Genomic DNA, 17,954 nt, shown 5'->3' on the forward strand with positions numbered 1-17,954 from the left:
GCACATCCCTCCCTTCCACAGGGCCTCAGCTGTGACCGACTGCCCATCAAGTCTGGCTACCACTAGAGGTCCCTGGTATGACCACCTGCCTGGGTGTGCCCCCACCACAAGGCCAGAGGTCCATCCTCGGCAGGATGTGGGCCCCAGCTACCTACTGAGTCACCCTAGGGCCGAGCCACCACTCCTGGTCCTAGATGCTCACCAGGCATCTCTGGGGAGCTGGAGGCAGAGCACAGAGAGAGCAGGCATGAGGCCAATAGTGATTCACAACAAAGGCTCCCTCCACACTACAGATCCCGCTGACCACAGCAAGCACCTGGCGCCCAGGGCCAGGATTCCAACGGAGGAGAGGGCAAGATCAAGAAGAGCTCCACTGAAACACCTGCTTCTTTCCCTTTGGCCAAGAAGAACGATACCCCTGAGGAGAAGCCCTTGGTCATCAATGCTCCCTCTGCAGTCTGGGCTGATGAACACCTTGCCTCCCTCCCCAGGGACTCCCATGCCTGGACTACAAGTGATGTCCCCTTGAGGAGATGATGACCTTTGTTGCAGCTCAGTCCAAACATCCACATTGATTGTTAGATTTGGGTCCTGAAAAGAAAACATGCCCTTTACCCAAGGTGTGAGGATAAGCTACAAAATCTATGTACTTCTAATTCCCGTCATAGCATCTGCCTTGGTGGTTCCTGTACACACATATTCACACACAAACACACTCACTCACACACATCTCTGACTCTATTCTTTTTAAAGATCTGACCAGGACCACAGCTATAATTCTCTATCCCCAGGTAAATTAGGTGAAGTAATTTTTACAATTTTTTTTTATTTTTAATACAAAAATGAAGATCATCTCGTACTTAAGATGATCTGACATTGCTGGTTTGATATTACTTGCCTGATTGGTCATTTTCTCAAGAAAACATATGTTGCTTTTACCTGTTATCACTGTTGTATGAAATTTTAAAAGCCTTCCAGCCCTATAATTGTACTGAGACAGTCCTTTCGATCTTTTTTTTTTTTAAGAATGAGTTTTAGCAGAGATCATACATATTGATCTCTTTACAAGTCACTAATTTAAGATTAATTCTGGACTTACAGGTTGGATGTTTCAGGGTTATCTAAAGGGTAAGAATGCATAGAAAAAGAAGTTCCCCAGTCTCTTTTATTTTCATCCTCTTCCCTTGCCCTGGAATTAGAGCAATAAATTGTCGGGGTGGGCCCAACTACCCACACTTACTGATTAGGTAGTACTCTATGTGGCAAAAAGAAGAAAAACTGAGCAAAACATCATAGCAAGTAAAAAATATGGCTCTCTGCAAGCAGAATTTGCTTCTTTTGTATTTTTTTTAATTTTAAAGGACTCAATCTAATACCATTTAAGTATATAAAAGAAAATGGGCATGAGGGGCTGGGGTGATGTAAATGGGAAGTTGCTCATCAAAGGGCAAAAACTTTCATTTGTAAGAAAAGTAAGTTCTGAGGACCTAATGTACATCACGGAGACTATAGTTAACAGTACTATATTGTATACTTGAAAGTTGCAATGAGAGTAGAACATTATTGTTCTCACCATGACAATGACAACAAACTGTGATAATTAACCCTATTGCAGGAAAACTTTTTCAATATACACATATAAAAATTATCACATTGCACATTTCAAACTTACACTATATCTCAATAAATCTGAGAGAAAACACTGAAGGAAAAAAAAAAGTGAGCATAGAAGCCAGTATAATTTTTGCTTTGCATACCTCCGGAGCTGAAGAGAAACATCTAGTCCATAGTCCATGGGCTCTAGGTTTCATAGGCTCAAAAACTGTGGTTCCTGGGCTCTTGAGCACAGATTCAACAGTTGTGTTGCATGGGCTTGGTTGCTCCGCAGTATGTGGAATCTTTCAGAACCAGGGACCGAACCCACATCTCCTGCATTGAAAGGGAGATTCTTTCCCACTGAGCCACCAGGGAAACTCTGGAGTTACTTTCTAATTTCTCTTTCATACTTTTGATTGTTAGTGTCTAGAATGGGACTGATTATTCCATGTTGATTTTGTATTCTGCTTCTTGTTGAATTGATATGTTAGTTGATATATTTTTGACCTAGTCTTCAGTGTTTTCTATACAGATTGTCACGTCCTCTACAAACAGTGGCAATTTTACTTCTTCCTTTCCAATTTCTTTCTTTCTCTTGCCTAATTGCTCTGGCTGATACTTTTGATACTATATTGAGTAATAGTGGTGAGAGGGCACCCTTTTCTTGCTCTGATCTTAGAGGAAAGTTTTTAAATTTGCATCATTGAACATGGTGTTGGATGTGTAGTTGTCATCTATGTCCTTTTTCACGTCCAGGTTCATTCCTTCCATATTTAATTGTTGGAGAGTTATTATTATGAATGTGTGTAGAATTTTAACAGATGGCTTTTTTCTGAATCTGTTGAGTTGATGCTATGATTTCTATCCTTCATTCTGTCAATGCAGTGTGTAGCATTTATTAAGATTTGTATGATGAATCATCCTTGCATCCCAGGGTGCATCTCACATGATCTCGAAATAGATTCTCTGAATGTGCTGATGAATTTGGTTTGCCAATATTTTTGAGACTATCTGCATGTACATTTCTTAGGGATATTGGTGTGTAACTTTTTTTTTTTTTTGTATTGGCCTCATCAGCTATTGTGTCAGACTAAGGTTGGCCTCATGATGATTTTGGCAGAATTCACTTATCTTCAACTTTTTGTTCAGCAGAATTCACTAATTCTACTAAATGTTGAGTAGAATACAACAATGAAGCCACCTAGTCCTGGGTTTTTATGTGTGTGTGTAAGGGTGGGTGTAGAATTTCATTATGGACTCAGTCTCCTTCAGTCAGTTCAGTCACTCAGCTGTGTCTGACTCTGCGACCCCATGGACTGCAGCATGTCAGACTTCCTTGTCCATCACCAACTGGCAGAGCTTTCTCAAACTCATGTCCATTGAGTAGATGATGCCATCCAACCATCTCATCCTCTGTCATCCCTTTCTCCTCCCACCTTCAATCTTTCCCAGCATCAGGGTCTTTTCAAATGAGTCAGTTCCTCGCATCAGGTGGCCAAAGTATTGGAGTTTCAGCTTCAGCATCAGTCCTTCCAGTGACTATTCAGGACCTATTTCCTTTAGCATGGACTGGTTGGATCTTCTCGCTGTCCAAGGGACTCTCAAAAATCTTATCCAACACCACAGTTTAAAAGCATCAATTCTTCGGCACTCAGCTTTCTTTACAGTCCAACTCTCACATCCATACATGACTTCTGAAGAAACCATAGCTTTGACTAGACAGACCTTTGTTGGTGAAGTAGTGTCTCTGCTTTCTAATATGTTGTCTAGGTTGGGCATAACTTTTCTTCCAAGGAGCAAGCATCTTTTAATTTCATGACTACACTCACCATCTGCAATGATTTTGGAGCCCCCCAAAATAAAGTCTGTCACAAGTTTCCATTGTTTCCCCATCTATTTCCCATGAAGTGGTGGGACCAGATGCCATGATCTTAGTTTTCTGAATATTGAGTTTTAAGCCAACTTTTTCACTCTCCTCTTTCACTTTCATCAAGAGGCTTTTTAGTTCTTCTTCACTTTCTGCCATAAGGGTGGTGTCATCTGCACATCTGAGGTTATTGATATTTCTCCTGGCAATCTTGATTCCAGCTTGTGCTTCATCCAGACCAGTGTTTATCATGATGTATTCTGCATATAAGTTGAATAAGCAGGGTGACAATATACAGCCTTGATGTAATCCTTTCCCAATTTGGAACCAGTCTATTGTTCCATTTCCAGTTCTAACTGTTGCTTCTAGACCTGCATGAAGATTTCTCAAGAGGCAGGTCAGGTGGTCTGGTATTCCAATCCCTTTAGGAATTTTCCTTAGCACATTTCAATTGATTCAGATGTTCTATTTCTTCATGATTCCAGTCTTGGTAGATTTTATGCTTGTAGCACAGTACCATTTTCTTCTAGGTTATTTCTTTTTGGCATTTATGATTCATATTGGGTTTCCCTGGTAATTCAGATGGCAAAGAATCTGCCTGCAATGCAGGAGACCCTGATTCATTCAATTCCTGGGTCAAGAAGAGCACCTAGAGAAGGGATAGGCAACCCAGTGCAGTATTCTTGGGCTTCCCTGGTGGCTCAGACAGTACAGAATCCACCTGCAATGCAGGAGACCTGGGTTTGATCCCTCAGTTGGGAAGATCCCCTGGAGGAGGGCATGGCAATCACTCCAGTATGCTTGCCTGGAGAATCCGCATGGACAGAGGAGCCCAGTAGGCTGCAGTCCATGGAGTTGCAAAGACTTGGACACAACTGAGTGACTAAGCATGCAGGCATTGTTCATCTTAGTCTACTATGGTCCATTGTATTTATGCTTTATCAATTGTATTGTTTCTTCTTTCATTTCTGATTGTATTTACTTGCATCATCTTTCTTCTTTTATTAGTCAGTCTAGCTGAGAGTTTGTAAATTTTGCATATTTTTAAAAAGCAAAATCTCTTGTTTCACTGATTTTTCTATTATTTTTCTAGTCTCTATTTTTTTTTAATTTCAGTCCTGAACATGAATATGTATGCATGTTCAGTCTGCCAGGTTTAGATAATGACAGAGAAGACCCTTATAAAAGCAAACACCTACGTAACCAGGACTAAGGTCAAGAAACAGACCATTGCCAGCCTTCCAGAATACAGCCACCAAGATTACTCCCAATCACAACCCATACCCTCCCCTATGGATCTTGACTTTATGATAACCAGTTCAGTGCTTTTTAAAAAACATGACCTTACAACTTTTGTATGCATTCCTAAGCAATATAGTTTAGTTGAAGTTGTATCAGTGAAATCATACTCCATGCTCCCTTTTATGGGCTACTTCCTTCACTCTATCATATTTGTTTGAGAGACTCCTCCATCTTGTTCCTAGTAGCCTTAGATCTTTTGTCTCCATCATTGGCTAGCATTCCAATGCATGATTTTAGCAAAGTAATTATGATTATACCATTCTACATTGCACAAACCCTGGGCTGCTTTTAGCTTTTTCTCATGAACAATGTTGCAATGAACATTCTTGGGCATTTTTCATGGGACTCATGTTTAAAAGTCTCTTGGGTATACATGCAAGAACAGAATCACTGGCCCATAGTTATACATATATTCAGCTTTTCTGCATGGTGACAAATTGTTTTCTGTAGTGGTTGTAACAACTTACAATCCCAGCAGCAGCATAAAGAGTTTCTCTGCCTGCACATCTTCATCTACACCAAGTGTTGCCAGAATTTAACTTATTTGCTTAGCACTACTATTAAGTTTTCTCACATTCTCACATTTATGAACATTTTGGACATTCTCTTCTATGAAAAGCCTGTTCACGTACAACTCTTTCGCCATTTTTCTATTCTCTTTTCCATCTTGTTCTTACTGATTCAGTGAGTTATTTATGTGTTTTCAATACCAGTCCACCGGTGGTTATATGTGTGGCTAAAATAATCTTTCACTTTGTTGTTTGTGTTTTCTCTTTTGTGCTGTGCTTTGTGAACAGACTTTAATTAAGACATACTTAATTATATAACATACTTAATGATAACATAGTCAAAATTTATCATTCTTCTGCTTATGGCCAGTGCTTTTCTGTTTCCAGAAATCTGTCCCTGCCTTGGGACCATGAAACTATTCTCTATCTTGTCTTCTGGAATATTTATGGTTTTGCCTCTCAGTTATGTCATAATCCAGCTACAAGTGATGTGTGTGTATAATGTTGAGTAAGGTTTATTTCTGTTTTTATATTTTATCCTATGAACAGCTACCTAAACTTCTATTGATTCTCCCAATTTCAGTGAACCACTCATTGAAAAATCTGCCCTTTTCCTACAGATTTGCAGTGCCACATGTGTCATAAATCAAACACCTACCTATGTATGGGCTACTTTGTGTATTCTCTATTAAGTCTCATGGCCCAATTTATCTGTCTATTTAAAATACCACATATCAGTATTCATCACTACAAATCTAAAGTCAATTCTGATATTTGGATAAGGCCATTCAACTCTACCTTGTTCTTCAAGAATGTATGTGTTATTTTTGGCCTCTCTCGAATCCATTTCAATTATCAATTCATCAGAAAAAGTTCAACCAAAATCCTTTCTAGGGTTCTAATTAGGATTGCATTGCACTTTTGGATTTGACTTCTTGTCTATAATATAGAATGTGATTGAATGGATATGGTGTACCTTTCCTTTTAATAAAAACTTCCTTAATATGTCCCAATAATATTTCTTTTCTTTTTTCCTATGAGAGCGCATTTTATCTTAGGCCCTTCATATTTTGCAAATAGTGCCTTTGAATTTTCATTTTGTAAATCTGTTGCTGGTAAAGACAATAAAAGTGGCTTCTGTATGTTATCCTGTGAACAGCTACCTAAACTTTTACTGATTCTACCAATTTCTCTGTAAATACCTGTAGAATTTAGTGTAAAGAATCATATCATCTGCAAACAACGCCAGTCTTGCTTCTTCCTTTCTGAGCACTTTGTTCCTTCTGTTCCCACCTACTATATTTTCTGGGTGATAGTGAACATTCTTACTTGATGCAGCTCTCACAAGGAAGCTTTCAGTAATTCCAAGAATGATATTTGCTGTAGGTGTTGTGTTCTGTACCAATCTAGATCCAATCAGGAGATGGAAAGTACACAGTGGTCAGGGGAAATTTAACATGATGTTTAAACATAAAGAATTATTAAATATGACACATGTAGAATATATAGGATACAGTAAAACTCCATATGGTATCCTGGGTTTAAGATGCATTCCCAAAGAAAGACAAACTTAACATGGGGGTTCCTCCCCAAGCCTGGAGATCACATATCATTGGAGAAGGTGTAGGAGAACCTTCTGAAGGCAGAGAAGTTTGCTAATTTACCAGCACCAGAGCCAGTCTGCAGAACCAGAGCTGGTCTACAGGTGAAGGGTAAGCAGGAAGGAACCCTCTGGAGCAAATCACTGTGGAAAGACCACAGCTGGTGGCCAGCATGTGGACATGTAGTAGGAACAGGGGACTTGGTGGAGTTGGAGACCTGGAGCTGGCAATGTCCTATACATAGGATCAGGTGGGCCTTGAGGTTGTGAGAGCTGGAGCCTTGGGATAAGTACAGGAGATAAACCTAGTGGTGGGGTAAGGTGAGGGGACGAGAGCAATCAAGTAGGGGGAATCAGCAGGTAGATGGCTTAGAGCACAAGATATCCATATGAAGAAGGCCACAGAAAACCAATGACCAGGCCACACTGGTTCTGCACAGCCAACAAGGACAGTTGTTCTGGGCACCTGCTTGGAACAGAACACATAAGCTATGGTTATACTCACACTTCTGACAGCCAGAAGTCCTGGAGAACTACTTCCTCCTTCAATATCCATCCAATTTCTTCTAACTGAGAAAATGGAACCTCATAATCACTCTGAAGGAGAGATTCTTAAAGTAATCCACTCATTATCAGAGAGCTTATCTTAAAGGGTAAATTTAGAACAGGGAGGCAATGCATTAATAATTGACTTCATATCCTTTATCAGTTTAGGTGAGTCTCTTCTATTTTTGTTACATGAATCATAAGCACCCTGTTGTTGTTCAGTCACTAAGTCATGTGACTCTGTGAAGCCCATAGACTACAGTGCACGAGGTTTTCCTGTCCTGCACTATCTCCCAGAATTCGCTCAAACTCATGACTATTGAGTCAGTGATGTTATCTAACTGTCTCATCCTCTGTGGCCCCCTTCTCCTCCTGCCCTCAATCTTTCCCAGCATCAGTCTTTTCCAATGAGTCAGCTCTTCCCATCAAATGGCCAATGTATTAGAGCTTCAGCCTCAGCATCAGTCTTACCAATGAATATTCAGGTTGATTTCCCTTAGGATTGACTGGTTTGATCTCCTTGTTATCCTAGGAACTCTCAAGAGTCTTCTCCATCACCACAATTTGAAAGCATCAACTCTTTGGCACTCAGACTTCTTGTTGCTTCAATTCCCACATCCATACATGACTACTGGGAAAACTATAGCTTTAACTATACAGAACTTTATCAGAAAAGTGACGTCTGCTTTTCACATGCTGTCTGAAATAGGCACCCTCTCTATCATCGTATTGTTTCTCTGGTGAATTAATGATTGAAGCAGCAGGACTGCCCAAGTCCAGAGTTTTAATAGACTACTTATAATTCTTGTTGGACCCAGGGCTCCTTGGCCTGAAGTGAGTTTTGCTGTAAAACCCAGGCTCTTGCACAAAGCGGGTGTCATGGGGGTAAGGCAGAGACACTGTGACCTCTGCATTCTAGTCCTACCCAGGGCTTGCCTGTGCTACCTGCAAGAAGAGACTAGATGTATGGTAAGTTTGTCTCTTACACCATGAGTATGAATAGCACATGTTCTCCTCAGGAATCGACTAGTTTATACCTGAAATGTTGCTCTACTGTCTTGATAGCTGTACCTGAACTAAACAGGGAGAAAAGATACTTGGATTTCATTTAAAGCCATGCTCATCAGAGCCCTGTCCATGGAGGAGCAAGTCAAAAGATGCCTGTGTGCTAACAGATGCATTTATTTCCCAAGTTTGCAACTTGGAGTACTTTAACTTTACTTTTCTCACTTGCCTTTGGGCTCAAAAATGGACAAAAATTGATAAGGGGAAATGGCCCATAATTTTGCCATTCTTAAATGACAGATTATCCGTTCTTTAGTGATTGAACTGGCACTTTACACATGGAATGAGAGAGAATTTCATTTTAAAGAAAAAAAAAACTTAAATATTTTGGTACGTCTATATTCAATAGATAGAATAAGATCCCACTAAATCCAAAGGGGAGAAAATACTGTTATAGTTGCTCATTCTTGGAATATTGTACTGTCTTCCTAGTACATCCAATGTATAAAGCATATTCACCTCTTCTGTTCAGAAGTCACATAAGACACATTAATCCATAGCCTTATGTTCTCACACAGGACTGGACTAGCTTCCTATCCCAAGCACCCTGAGAACTTGTACAGGAGGAACTGAATATGAACAATAGGTTTATCTTTTAAAAGCTGTTGGACCTGCTGCCTGTGCTGTCTTAACCACCAGGCATGCAATGATGAGATACAAATGTGAAATCTGAAACTTGCTCACTAACAAAAGGGGAAACTCTCTAGGGCTGCCACAAGGGACGTTTTTACCACTGGGAATCCAAGTAGGCACTCTCACTTGGTAGAAATCATTGAGAACCAGTTTTTGTGGAGATACACAGTTCTAGTCTGTGGTTTCTGAATGTGGGCTGTGTAGCTGCAGCTGTTGTATCTCTCGCTGCTGGAGGAAGGCGAATTTGTGAATTCCCCACAAAACATAGTCACAGAAAGGTAACCAAAATGATCACATGGATTACAGCTTCATGTAACTCAATGAAGCTATGAACCATGTCATGCAGGGCAACCCAAGATGGATGGGTCATGGTGGAGAGTTCTGACTAAACATGGTCCACTGGAGAAGGGAATGGCAAACCACATGAACATTCTTGCTTCAAGAACCCCTTGAACAGTATAAAAGTCAAGAATATGTGACACTGGAAGATGAGCCTCCCAGGTTGGTAGGTGTCCAATATGTTACTGGGGAAGAGCTCCAAAAAAAATTAAGAGGCTGGGCCAAGTGGGAACGACATGGTTGTGGAAGTGTCTGGTGGTGAATGTAAATTCCAATGCTGTAAAGAACAATATTGCATAAGAACTTGGAATGTTAGGTGCATGAATCAAGGCAAATTGGATGTGGTCAAAGAGGAAATAGCAAAAGTGAACACTGACATTTTCGGACTCAATGAACTAAAATGGACAGGAATGGGTGAATTTAACTCAGATGACCATTATATCTACTACTGTGGGCAAGATTCCATTCAAAGAAATGGAGTAGCCCTCATAGTCAACAAAATAGCCTGAAATACAATATTTGGGTGCATTCTCAAAAGCAACAGCATAATCATGCTTTGTTTTCAAGGCAGACCATTCAACCTCACAGTAATCCAAATCTATGCCCCAACCACTAATGCCAAAGAAGACGAAATAAAACAGTTCTATGAAAAACTACAAGACCTTGGAAAACTAGCACCAAAAAGATGTCCTTTTAATCTTAGAGGATTAGAATGCAAAAGTAGGAAGTCAGGCGAGACCTTGAGTAACAGGTAAGTTTGGGCTTGGAGTACAAAATGAAGCAGGGCAAAGGCTAACAGAGTTTTGCCAAGAGAACACACTGGTCATAGCAAACACCCTCTTATAACAACACAAGAGATGACTGTGGACATCAGCAGATAGTCAATACAGAATCAGATTGATTATATTCTTTGCAGCCAAAGATAGAGAAGCTATATAGAGTCAGCAAAAACAAGACCTGGAGCTGACTGTGGCTTAGATCATGCACTCCTTATTGCAAAGTTCAGAATTAAATTGAAGACAGTAGGGGAAACCACTAGACCATTTAGGTATGACCTAATAAAAAGCCCTTATGTTTATTCAGTGGAGGTGACAAATAGATTCAAAGGAGTAGACCTGGTAGACAGAGTACATGAATAACTGTAGATGGAGGTTCATAATATTGTATAGGAGGCAGAGACCAAAACCATCCCAAAGTGAAAGAAATGCAGGAAAGCAAAATGGTTGTCTGAGAAAGCCTTACAAATAATGGGGGAAAAAAGAAGTGAAAGGCAAAGGAGAAAGGGAAAGCTATACCCAACTGAATGCAGAGTTCCAAAGAATAGCAAAAAGAGATAAGAAAGCCCTCCTAAGTGCACGACGCAAAGAAGTAGAGGAAAACAACAGAATGGGAAAGACTAGAGATCTCTTCAAGAAAATTTGAGATACCAAGGGAACATTCCATGCAAATATGGGCATGATAAAGGACAGAAATGGCAAGGACCTAACAGAAGCAGATGAGATTAAGAAGAGGTGGCAAGAATACAGACAAGAACTGTACAAAAAAGATCTTCACGACCCAGATAATCACGATGGTGTGATCACTCATCTAGAGCTAGACATCCTGGAATGTGAAGTCAAGTGGGCCTTAGAAAGCATCACTATGAACAAAGCTAGTGGAGGTGATGGAATTCCAGTTGAGCTATTTCAGATCCTGAAAGATGATGCTATGAAAGTGCTGCACTCAATATGCCAGCAAGTTTGGAAAACTCAGCAGTGGCCACAGGACTGGAAAAGGTCAGTTTTCATTCCAATCCCAAAGAAAGGCAATGCCAAAGAATGCTCAAACTACTGCACAATTGCACTCATCTCACATGCTAGTAAAGTAATGCTCAAAATTTTCCAAGCCAGGCTTCAGCAGTACGTGAACTGTGAACTTCCAGATGTTCAAGCTGGTTTTAGAAAAGGCAGAAGAACCAGAGATCAAATTGCCAACATCCACTGGATCATGGAAAAAGCAAGAGAGTTCCAGAAAAACATCTATTTCTGCTTTATTGACTATGTCAAAGCCTTTGACTGTGTGGATCACAATAAACTGTGGACAAACCAGACCACCTAACCTGCCTCTTGAGAAATCTGTATGCAAGACACGTGTACCCCAATGTTCATTGCAGCACTGTTTATTATAGCCAGGACATGGAACCAACCTAGATGTCCGTCAGCAGACGAATGGATAAGAAAGCTGTGGTACATATACACAATGGAATATTACTTAGCCATTAAAAATGCATTTGAATCAATTCTAATGAGGTGGATGAAACTGGAGCATATTATACAGAGTGAAGTAAGCCAGAAAGAAAAACACCAATATAGTATGCTGCTAAGTCACTTCAATCGTGTCCGACTCTGTGCAACCCCATAGACGGCAGCCCACCAGGCTCCCCATCCCTGGGATTCTCCAGGCAAGAACACTGGAGTGGGGTGCCATTTCCTTCTCCAATGCATAAGAATGAAAAGTAAAAAGTGAAAGTGAAGTCGCTAAGTTGTGCCCGACTCTTAGTGACCCCACGGACTGCAGCCCACCAGGCTCCTCCATCCATGGATTTTCCAGGCAAGAGTGCTGGAGTGGGGTGCCATTGCCTTCTCCACCAATATAGTATACTAACACATATATATGGAATTTAGAAAGATAGTAACGATTACCCTGTATGCGAGATAGCAAAAGAGACACACATGTATAGAACAGTCTTTTGGACTCTGTGGGAGAGGGCAAGGGTAGGATGACTTGGGAGAATGGCATTGAAACATGTATAATATCATATGTGAAATGAATCGCCAGTCCAGGTTCGATGCAGGATACAGGGTGCTCGGGGCTGGTGCACTGGCATGACCCAGAGGGATGGGTTGAGGGGAGGTGGGAGGGGGTTCAGGATGGAGAACACTGTACACCCGTGGCAGATTCATGTAATGTATGGCAAACCAATACAATATTGTAAAGTAATTAGCCTCCAGATTAAAATAAATAAATAAATGAAAGAAAGAAAGAAACCTGTATGCAGGTCAAGAAGCAACGATTAGAACCAGACATGGAACAATGGACTTCTTCAAAATTGGGAAAGGATTGTCACCCTGCTTATTTAACTTATATGCAGAGTACACCATGTATTTAATGCCAGGCTGGATGTATCACGAGCTGGAATTAAGATTGCCAGAAGAAATATCAGCAACCTCAGATATGCAGAAGATACCAGTCTAATTGTAGAAAGCATGAACTAAAACAACTAAAGAGCCTCTTGTGATTAGGGTGAAAGAGGAGAGTGAAAGCTGACTTAAAACTCAACCATCAATATATTAAGATCATGGCATCTGGTCCCATCTTGAACTTTATGGCAAATAGATGGGGAAAAATTGGAAACAGTGGTAGATTTTATTTTCTTGGGCTCCAAAATTACTGCAGACTTTGACTGCAGCCACGATATTAAAGACACTTGTTCCTTGGAACAAAGGCTATGACAAACCTAGAGCAGAGACAACACTTTGCCAACGAATGTCCATATAGTGAAAGCTATGATTTTTCCAGTAGTTATGTATGGATATGAGAGTTGGACCATAAGGAAGGCTGAGCACTGAAGAATTGATTCTTTCAAATTTTGGTGCTGGAGAAGACTCTTGAGAGTCTCTTGGACAGCAAGGAGATCAAGGCAGTCAATCCTAAAGAAAATCAGCTCTGAATATGCATTGGAAGGACTGATGCTGAAGCTCCAACACTTTGACCACCTGATGTGAAGAGCTGATTCACTGGAAAAGTCCCTGATCCTGGGAAAGATTGAGAGCTAGAGGAGAAAGGGGTAACAGAGAATGAAATGTTTCGTTGGCATCACCAACTCAGTGGACGAGTTTGAGGAATGCTCAAACTCATGAATTTGAGCAAACTCTACAAGATAGTGAAGTACAGGGAAGCCTGGCATGCTGCAGTACATGAGGTCGCAAAGAGTCAGACATGACTTAGGGACTGAACAACAACATGAGGAATAGTCTGGGAGGAACCTAGTCAACTAGAATTAACCTTTCCCTGTCACTTCTGAACCCCTGCAAAAGAGTGAAAGTCCCCCTGTTGTGCCAACAGCAGAAAGCTACAGTCTTATTTGCTGTGTCTCTCACTTCAACCTGCTGTGCTCTGGCAGAGGATGCAGAGCAAGAATGCTGAAAGTTCATGTAGCCGTTTCTCCCTGGTTCTACTGAGAGAACAGGGGACTTGGCCAGGGTAAACTCTGTGTTTACTCTTGGGGACCAGCTAGCTGTGCTTTGTGTGAACTTAACATAGCACCACAGAAACCTCCCCATGCCCTGCATTTGCTCCTCAGACTATATCAATAATACAGTTTCTAAGGATGCCTAGTCTTCCTTACATAAGCTCCACTTTTCCCCCAGGAATTATATGGATGAGAGAGTTTTCATTCACTCTCCCTTTCTGCTCATTACAAACACCCTGAACCACACTCAGGGATTGCATGGTCACGCCAAGCCTTGGCCCAGGCCCAGGTTCTCTGCCATTTACAATCTTGGTGCACTCTGACTGGCTCAGGGGATTTGTCCTCAAGGAAAGAACTCATGGGGCCAATCCTCTCCCTAGAGAAGGTCTCTCTCAGAACAGAAAATGAACCAAGGACTGATGACTTGAGCCCTCCTCTGGAAAATATTTCCACTGTCTGCCAACAGAGGGCATGGCTGAGAGGGTCTATTTGCTCAGCAGGGAAATTTGCATAACTTGACCGTCTGCCTTCCATAGCTGCTGGAAGTTTAATCCCCTTCATATCCTGATGATGGTGTAACTTCTCAGAAGGATACATGCTATATTTCATTCATGGTCTGGTGACCATAGAAACCACCATCTATCCACGTTTATTTTCAACTTCTGTTCATTTCACCATGGTTCTCACCTCCCTCCTCCCTCTTCTAGGAGTTTGTTCCCCAGGGCCTCATGCCACATTTAAACAGCCTCACATGGATCTGGGCTTTGGCTTTGAGTTCTCTGTGAGATAACTCAAAGGGCTTAGCACAGAGGACAGGGCCTACAGTGAAAAGTTTCACAAGCGAGATGACTACTTTGGTCAAAAGAAAACCTTTTCCTTGCAGCCTGCACAGCAGGAGCTATTGGTTTTTACATCATTTATCCCACACATGCAGATGCAACATGCTTCTTTAAAAGCCTAGTGGACTCACATAGTGAAACTCTAGAATAATATATGACAATTTTACTGAGGTTAGATCTGCCACGGACCATCTTGACACAACATGGTCAAACCTATCTGACCACATACAGGTGTACCTTGGAGGTATTGCAAGTTCAGTTTCAGATTACCACAATAAAATACCAATAAACTAAATCAATGAATTTGTTGGTTTCCTAGTGCTTGTAAAAGTTATGCTTACACTATACTGTTGTCTATTCAGTTTTAAATGTACATACCTTAAATAAGAATATTAATACTCTATTGCTAAAAAATATTTTAGAAGCTTTTTATTCTTCCTCAGCATCTCCTAAACTCTCCAGGCCCAGGCCAAAGATTGTTCCCAACTACTGCTAAGTTTTACCTCAGCCTGTTTTGCACATGACTTATCTTCCAGAAAGGAAGCAAATTCCCCAAAGTCTACTGTGGGCTGGTATGCAACCTTAGAATGGGATCTTGAGGTATGAAGAGGTATTGGGAAAAAGAACTGAGGACAGGAATTGGTTGAAACTTTTTGATGAAAGAACAGTCTGTACAACCCAGTTTGTACATTTGAGTACTTGACTTACCAAGTGAAATTTGTAATAACTGCTCATCGCTTTTTCATTTTCCCAACAGCAGGTGCCTAGTCCAGAGTGTTCCTTAAATTTAAGACTTCTGACATATAATTGTGCCTAGAAGTGGTTCACATCAGAATCAGATAGGCTCCTAGACTGGCAAACTGAAAAGAAGGACCTTATTTGAGATGCACACTACTAATAATAAAGAGAAAAGTATATGTGTAGAATACAAAGAAATAGTTGCAAAATATGACTGAGAATGAAAAAACAACATCATATTAGTATAAATAGAAAAAAGAATCTTGAATATTTAGATTTAGTATTCACTTTAAAGAAAAGCTATTTGACTAATAAGTTGGCAAGCACTTTCCAGACCTTAAATTATTTGAGGATTCTTCCACTCCAAACATGCTTTTCCCTTTCTTAAATTAGAAAATAAATCCACGTTTAAATTTTCCTGAACCCCTTACCACAATCAAAGTGGTTACCATACCCATCACCTCCAAAAACATTTTCCCCCTTTGTATTCCTTTCCTCTCTGCTTAGCCCATCCCTATGCCTAGGCAACCATTGATCAGCTTTCTTTCACTATTATCTTCATTTCACTAAATGTCCTTAGCATTTTGTTGAATTTTACATAAGTGCAATAATATACTATAGTCTCTATTTTTTTGTCTTTTTTAACTCAGCATAATTATTTTGAGATTTTTTTTTCTAATGCTGTTATTTTGAGCAATGTTATTTCTTATTATTGTTGTATGATGTTTCATTATATGACTAGCTGGGCTGTTTTCAGTTTTGAATACTACAAATAAGCTGCTATGGATATTCATGTACAAGTCTTTGAGAGGCCTATGCTTTCATTTCACTTAGATAAAATCTTTAGAGCAGCATTATGTTAACTGTATGTTTAACATTTTAAGAAACCACCAAACTGTTTCCAAATATCACGGAGGCTTCATATGATGAGTCTTTTTTTATTTGAACCATTCTAATAGGTGCGTTGTGATATATCATTTTAGTTTTAATGACTATCTCCTCATTGCTTATAATGTTGATTATCTTTTCATGAGCATCTTAATTGCCACCCATTTATCTCATTTGGTGAAGTGTATGTTCAAATACTTTCCCATTATACTTGTTTAGTTTGTTTACTTGTTACTGATTTTCAGCAGTTTTTAATATATTCTAATTACAAGACCTTTGAGGGTTATATATTTGCAGCTATTATCTCCCATTCTGTGTTTTACCTTTCATTTTCCTAATAGTGTCCTTATTAGAATGAATTATTTTAATTTGGATAATATCCTATTTATTGATTTTGTCCATTTTACTTCATAGTCTTGGTTACTTATTTATTTTTGTCCAATCCAATTTCCCTTACATTTTTTTCTTATCATTTCTTCTAGAAATGTCATGGTGTTAGCTCTTAAATTTAAGTCTAATGTTAACTTCTACTTTTTATCCTTTATTTCATTATTGTGGCATATCACATTTATTGATTTGTATATATTGAAACATCATTGCATCCCAGAGTGTATCTAAATTTCTTTTAGGTTATGCCTATTTTTACTTTATTTATTTTTTAATTGGAGGATAATTGATTTACAATATTGTGTTGTTTTCTGCCATACACCAACATCAATCAGCCATAGGTATACACATGCCCCCTTTCACCTGAAGCTCCCTCTCACCTCCCATTCCATTGCTTTTTCAGTAGTGTTTTGCTCAGATATGCAGATGACACCACCCTTATGGCAGAAAGTGAAGAGGAGCTAAAAAGCCTCTTGATGAAAGTGAAAGAGGAGAGTGAAAAAGTTGGCTTAAAGCTCAACATTCAGAAAACGAAGATCACGGCATCTGGTCCCATCACTTCATGGGAAATAGATGGGGAAACAGTGGAAACAGTGTCAGACTTTATTTTTGGGGGCTCCACAATCACTGCAGATGGTGACTGCAGCCATGAAATTAAAAGATACTTACTCCCTGGAAGAAAAGTTATGACCAACCTAGATAGTATATTCAAAAGCAGAGACATTACTTTGCCGACTAATGTCCATCTAGTCAAGGCTATGGTTTTTCCTCTGGCCATGTATGGATGTGAGATTTGGACTGTGAAGAAAGCTGAGTGCAGAAGAATTGATGCTTTTGAACTGTGGTGTTGGAGAAGACTCTTGAGAGTCCCTTGGACTGCAAGGAGATCCAACCAGTCCATTCTGAAGGAGATCAGTCCTGGGATTTCTTTGGAAGGAATGATGCTAAAGCTGAAACTCCAGTACTTTGGCCACCTCATGCGAAGAGTTGATTCATTGGAAAAGACTCTCATGCTGGGAGAGATTGGGGGCAGGAGGAGAAGGGGACGACCCAGGAAGAGATGGCTGGATGGCATCACGGACTCGATGGACGTGAGTCTGAGTGAGGTCCGGGAGATGGTGATGGACAGGGAGGCCTGGCGTGCTGCGATTCATGGGGTCGCAAAGAGTCGGACATGACTGAGTGACTGAACTGAACTGAACTGAACTGAACTTGTTCAATTTCCACATATTTGTCATTTTTTAGTTTTTTCCTGTTATTAATTTATGTTTAGTTTCATACCATTGGAGTCAGGAAAGATACTTGATATGTATTCAATCTTCTTGAATTTGTTACGATTTCTTTTGTGCCAAACATAGTATTCATCTTAGAGACTATTTCATGAGCTCTTAAGAATATGAACTGTTGCTTTGGA

Source organism: Capra hircus (genome assembly GCF_001704415.2).
Source record: "Capra hircus breed San Clemente chromosome X unlocalized genomic scaffold, ASM170441v1, whole genome shotgun sequence".
NCBI lineage: Eukaryota > Metazoa > Chordata > Mammalia > Artiodactyla > Bovidae > Capra > Capra hircus.